The following is a 6,678-nucleotide window of genomic DNA, read 5'->3' as shown; positions in this document are numbered from 1 at the left end:
CTATTCAATCAATGAATGATTCTCCATACAATAGTTCGGGAATTCATCAGTTTTATATCAGTCTCCTCAGTTACATAACCGATGTTTCGGTATAAGACTAACTTGTTACATTTACCGAAATTTACATAATTAGTTGTCAAACATCCAACATTCTTCTTACAAGTGTACTACCTGTTATCAGATTGAATATACCATTGATAGCATGGGTATAGTATCACACTTCCAATGCAATAAGCCTTCTTTGCAAAGGATTACCAAATTGTTTATTTCTCCCTCTCTACTATGCACATTTCAACTATGCATGTATCAAGTTTAAATTATGGTATAAAGTATTTGGGCCCGCACAAGGGCATTCAATAATGACTTAAGTTTAAAAAAAAAAATCACAACATATAATAAGTATAATTTTAATCTTCTCATCACTCGATAAGTAGACAATAAAAAGTAACTAATTAATATTCAACCATTCTACTTATTAACATGTTAATTGTTGGTTAAATTTTTGTATTACTCTTCACTCTACTAGATTTCCACTTTGTAGAGTTATTAGTTCCAGTGTAACCTTTAGGTTTCCTCTCCCCATATTTATACTATAATTATCTAGGCCACCTGTGTATGGCTTCAACGGACTACCATTTAATTCTTGATGCAGGAGCATCCAAGCACTCGTAATGAAAGGAGGAATCCAAAGCGAAACAAGGAGAAGGACGTGGACCACCGAAGCAAAACAGGGGCATTTATGTTAAAAATAGAGTAAATGATGGAGCGGATAAAGTCTCTCGAAGACTTATTTCACATAATTTATCTCCCATATTTGTGCATAACGGGAGATCAGGGATTTGTTGAGTGATTGTGGGAGGAATCATGCATCTTAAATGATCCATGACTGTTGTAACCTCTTATATAAAGAGAGTCTGTGTAAGGAGGTGATATAGAGAGCAATAGATAGAGAGAGTGAACAAAATGTAACCGAAGGGAGAACTTGTGACTAAGGCTAAAATGCCTTAGATTGTAACTATTCCATATAATATAGGAAAGTGTGTGTTTAGTGTCGATTTTATGTTCTTGTGTGTATATTATTAAATAGAGTTAATCTTATGTCACTGGATTGTTGATCGACCATCGATCACTGAAGAATTGATGGCGATCTGAATATATTGTAAGGAATTGTTGTATAGGTGTCAAAAATGTTTAACAGTGTAAAGACCAAGCATGGAAGACAGCATGGAGCTTTAGCGTAAATCCATCAAATGGCAGATAAATGAAGGATGCATGAGATTCATCAGATCTCATAGATTGATGGTTATCGTGTAGTTAAACTGCAGGAGTGCTAGCCCAGGGAAAGTATTTTCGGAACAGTGCATGTGGATTTCGAGCGGCCTCAAAACCATAAGTGGTTTCAAAACGTTTGGCTCTGATTCCACTAATCAGAGGACACATAGCAGCAGACGAGTGAGGGGAAAGCACTTTATCTGGTGGTTAACCCCCATGTGTGTTGTCTATCTGAAACCTACCGTGAACCGTTGGATCTTGCGAGAGGAGTTCAATGGTTGAGGTTAGTCCTGCAAGTTGGACCAAGGAGGAAAAGATGATAACCGTTGGATTGGTTAAAGAAGTGGATGGTGGAGATTCAAATGATCAGTGATCGGATTTTTGAGGAGGTAAAGGGCTGGCGATAGTGGAATAATGAAGGGCCAATATGCGACATCGCAATATCGCCACTAGGCTGATATAGTGCCAATTAGAGATTAGGCCGATCAGTAATCGGAGATCAGAGTAGTGCTATGGAGCGACTAAAGGTGCAGACCCGACGATTTTATAAAAGTGGGCTTATAATATTTGAAGTCTGATTTTGTGTTCCAGCAGATCTTTTCCCAATTTTCCTGTGTATTTTGATTAAACGAATGGTCTTGGGTTTTTAAAGGAAAACCCGATAAAGTGTTGTCTTCTGATTTAAAGGCTAAGGCCAAAATGAACACTTCTGATAGGGTTTGTGGGCCATAACCCACATGCCTCAACATCGAATATTGGTATGAAAGGGGTTTTGGCCTTACCCCAGAATCACTTTTCATAAGTAGTATCAGAGTAGGGAAAGGGTTTCCTATGAGAAGGGAGAAGAGTGCAAGAAGAAGGAGAAGGAGGTACAATTGTAGTGAAGACTGGAGAGTTTATGGTCTTACTGTCATGCAAAGAATGGCAGTGGAAGGTGAGAAGACTTGCAGCAACCTAGAGCAAGGAGTGCTCAATTGGTTCCAAAGAAGAGAACCAAAAGGATGCCAAAAGACTAAGTGAGGAGAAATCTTGGTGAGGTATCGTGTAGCAGAGTAAGATTGCTACTGTAGACGTTGGTTGTAGCTCACAGAATATCATGAAGACAATTCCACTGAGAATTGGGTAGAATTGCTAAGGACAAGGAGAATCATATGACCAGGAGGTCATAAATTTTTGTGCCTCAGGAGTTTGATGCAGGAGCATCCAAGAACTCATAATTAAAAGATGAATCCAAAGCAAAGCAAGGAGAAGGACATGGACCATCGGAGAAAAACAAGGACATTTCTGTTAAAAACAAAGTAAATGATGGAGTGGATAATGTCTCTCGAAGACTTATTTAATGTAATTTAATATGCCATATGTGTGCATAATGGGAGATTATGGATTTGTTGAGTGATTTTGGGAGGAATTGTGCATCTTAAATGAACTATGACTGTTGTAATCTCTTATATAAAGAGAGTCTATGTAAGGAGGTGATAGAGAGAGTGATATATAAAGAAAGTGAACAAAATGTAACCAAAGGGAGAACTTGTGCCTCAGGTTGAAATGCCTTAGATTGTAACTATTATGTATAATATAAAAACAAGTGTGTTTAGTGTTGATTTTATGCACCTATGTGTATATTCTTAAATAGAGTTAATCTTATGTTGTCGGATTGTTGATCGACCATTGATCACTAAAGGATCGATGGTGATGTAAAGATATCATAACAAATTTTTGTATAGGTGTCAGAAATGTTTAACAATGTAAAGACAGAGTATGGTAGAGAACGTGGAGTTTTAGCGTAAATCCATCAAATGGCGGATGGATGAAGGATGCATGAGATTCATCGTATCTCATAGATCGACAGTTATCATGTAGTTAAACTACAGGAGTGTTAGTGCGGGGAAAGTAGTTTCAGAATAATACAAGTGGATTTTGGGTGGCCTCAAAACCATAAGTTGTTTCAAAGCATTTGGCTCCGATTCCACTAATCGGAGGACACGTAGCACCAGAGGAGTGAGGGAAAACTGGTTTATTAGGTGGTTAACCCTTGTGTGTATTGTCTATCTGAAACCTATTGTGAACTGTTCAATCTTGCGATAGGAGATCAATGGTTGAGGTTAGTCGTGAAATTTGGATCGAGTGGGAAAAGATGATAACCATTGGATTGATTAAAGAAGTGGATGACGAAGATTGAAATGATCGGTGATCGCATTTCTAAGGAGGTAAATAGTTGGCGACAATGGAATAATGAAGGGCCAATATGTAACATCGTGATATCGCCGATAGGCCAATATAGCACCGATCGAAGATCAGGCCGATCGATAATCGAAGACTGGAGTAGCACTGTGGAGTGACTAAAGGTGTAGACCTGATGATTTTATAAAAGCAGGCTTATAATATTTGAAGTATAGCTTTGTGTTCCAGAGGAGTTTTTCCCATGTTTCCTGTGTATTTCGATTAAATGAATGGTCCCGAGTTTTTTAAGGAAAACCCGATAAAGTGTTGTGGTCTGGTTTAAAGGTTAAGGCCTAAATAAACACTTCTGATAGGGTTTTTGGGCCATAACCCATAGGCCTCAAGATAGAATATTGATATGAAAGGGGTTTTTGCCTTACCCCAAAATCGATTTTCATCACTTTTCCTAGGAAGAGTTCATCGTTTAATTTCACCAACTGTACCGCGCCACCACCTGTGATCTCCTTAATAACATACGGTCCTGTCCAATGCATTCTAATATTCCATGGGAATTTATCAAACTTACTATCATATAACAACACCAAATCATTCACCTTAAAGGTGCACAACTTAATATGTTGATCGTGCCATGTATTTTTGTGTCGCTTTTGTACCTGTTGGTGGAATCCAGCCAGAAACCATTCTTCTTTGATCTCATCCAACTGTGCGAGCCTATCCTACAGGGCTCTACGATCTGTCATACCTGTGAGTGCTACTATGCACAGATAATGCATGATGTACTCCATAGGCATTATGACTTCTACTCCATAGACAAGCCTAAAAGGTGTCTGTCTCGTTAGTTTCTTGCATGTTGTCCTATAAGCCCATAATATTGTGGGTACACACAGGTCCCAATCACTTTGTTGCATGTTGCATACCTTGGTTAGCACGATTTCAAGTACTTTGTTAAATGCTTCTGCTATCTCCTTACCCTGTGGGTGATACGATGTGGTTTTCTGATGATACACCTAAAATTATTCCGTCAGCGCGCTGATCATCTCATTCAAGAAATGTGTATCACATCTGAATCACATCAATACATGTTCAAACAAAAACTTCATGCCCGACGCCGCTGTGCAATAATTTACTCACTACGCTTCTGCCGAACGAGTCAAGTACTCTGTCATAGTGATAATATATCATGCGCTTGTCTTTCTTTGAGGTTTGATAGGTCCTACAAATTCAATTTACCACTTTTTGAAGGGCTGCAACATCATTTGCAGATTCAAAGGCATCTCGTCCCTTCGCGATGGCTTACCTATTCTTTGACATGCAACAGATGCCTTGTAATGCACTTTTGAATCATGATGAAGTGTTGGCCACCAGAACCCTACACGCAAAATCTTCTACACAGTTTCCCTCCCTTCATAATAACCTCCAACATCGCCCCCATTAGTGTTCATTAGGATGTTAATGCATTCAAACTCTAGTACATACCTTCACAGTAGCTCATCATTCCTCATTTTGTATAGATGCCCCGCAATGATAAAAAAATATGTCGCGTGCACTACTAGTTCCTTCTTCTGCTTACTAAAAAGTGAATTATATCTTCAAAATTTCCATTCGCTACACCCATATTGAAAATTTATGCATCGGTTAGTCCTTCCTCCAAACTAGTAGGTTCCTCCCTTGTCTCAATGCGCGACAAGTGATCAGGTGCCGCATTCAATCGTCCAAGCTTCAAAACAACTTCAAAGTCATATTCTTGGAACAATAAGAACCACCTGCATATGTTCCCCCCAAACATAGGCTTATTGACCAAGTACTTAAGCACGGAATGATATGCGTACATCTTGAAGTGTCCTCCTAGCAAGTAGTGTCGACACTTTTGGAGCACATACATCATAGTTGGTCCCTCGCTCTTAGGCTTCTTGTCTAACTTACAAGGACCTCTCCCACTTCAATAGCTTTAAATTTTCCCAAGTCTTAATGACTAACCAATGGGGAATCAAGAAATTCTTGAAAATGTAGGTGTATGCTTATATTTGTTTCTAACGACTTATTGCTTATGTTAATTTGCTTATGCTGATGTGAACACAAATAACAATAAATAAAGTAGCAATTCAACAAATCCATAAGGCAACAATATAATATGGAGTTCACCCTGATATCTTGGGCTACATCTCCTTGAGCTCTAATCAACTTGATTAGGCTCTCTGGGATTATGGATTCAATTATTTTACAAGTGCTACACTTAACTCTAGTGGTTTATAGCTGAAACAATGGGCTTAGAATGCCATCTTACCCCTAGCTGTCCTGGCTCTGCAGACAGGTATAGGTTTCTCTGGACTTGACTCCTTCAGTCAGTGCTATGACCTTCTCGAGCTTCTATCTTCTCTGACTACCTCAGAATTATGAATTTGTCTCTGGAACTCCTTCTCCTTGCCTTCGACACACCTCAACCAACCAGCCACAGCTCGATCATTCGATCTCCTACTGTGCTACAATTTCACTGAAGCCTCATGGCTCCTTAGAAGTTTATTAGAGCTTTGTGGCTCTATGGCTCTGTCTCCAACCTCTGGTGGCTCTGCTTAGTACAGCGAGGTCAATTTGAGTCTCACACAGTAGATACAATTAGTATGATTGTTCTTGGATCCCCCAAGTCTCTCTGGAGTACATAGACTCTCTAAAGTACACAAACTCTCCTACTCTATTGATTATAATGGTACAAGTCCAATTTGAGACTTAATACCTGACAGGAAATGCAAAGGAGTTCACTTGAACCTCTCAAGTTTTCTTTGGAGTACCTAGACTCTCTGATTCTCTCTGTCTCTTTCTTAACCCTAGTTCACTTGCTACCTTCGCTTCTTCAAGTCATCTCAGCTTTGGATTCTCTTCTTCTAGGTCTGCTTACTACTCCCTAGGCTGCCCCCTCCAACTCTCTCTCAGTCTGTGGCTCTAAAGCCAATCTGCTTCGTGACTATTCATTTTTGCTTCCCGACTCTCTAGAACGTCTGCCTCTGTCTACCTGAATTCCCCTGCTCTGTGTCATCATTGTTGTGTAATGCTTCATAGAGAGGTGGCCTCTTGTCTCCTCACGAATTGAGTGTCAGTTCTCTTTGAATGGTCGTTATTTCCATTACTCCAAGGTTTCTCGTGAAACTGAATCTTCTTCCAGCTCAGGGGTCATGCCAAACCTCAAATCTCATGTACCTCAATCTATTTCCTCGTCAAATCTAGTCATCC

Source organism: Pinus tabuliformis, chromosome J, assembly GCF_031772625.1.
Source record: "Pinus tabuliformis cultivar Carrire ecotype Pingquan chromosome J, CPIR1, whole genome shotgun sequence".
Classification (NCBI taxonomy): Eukaryota; Viridiplantae; Streptophyta; class Pinopsida; order Pinales; family Pinaceae; genus Pinus; species Pinus tabuliformis.
The sequence above is the reverse complement of the archived record's forward strand: the minus strand, read 5'-3'. Positions refer to the sequence as shown.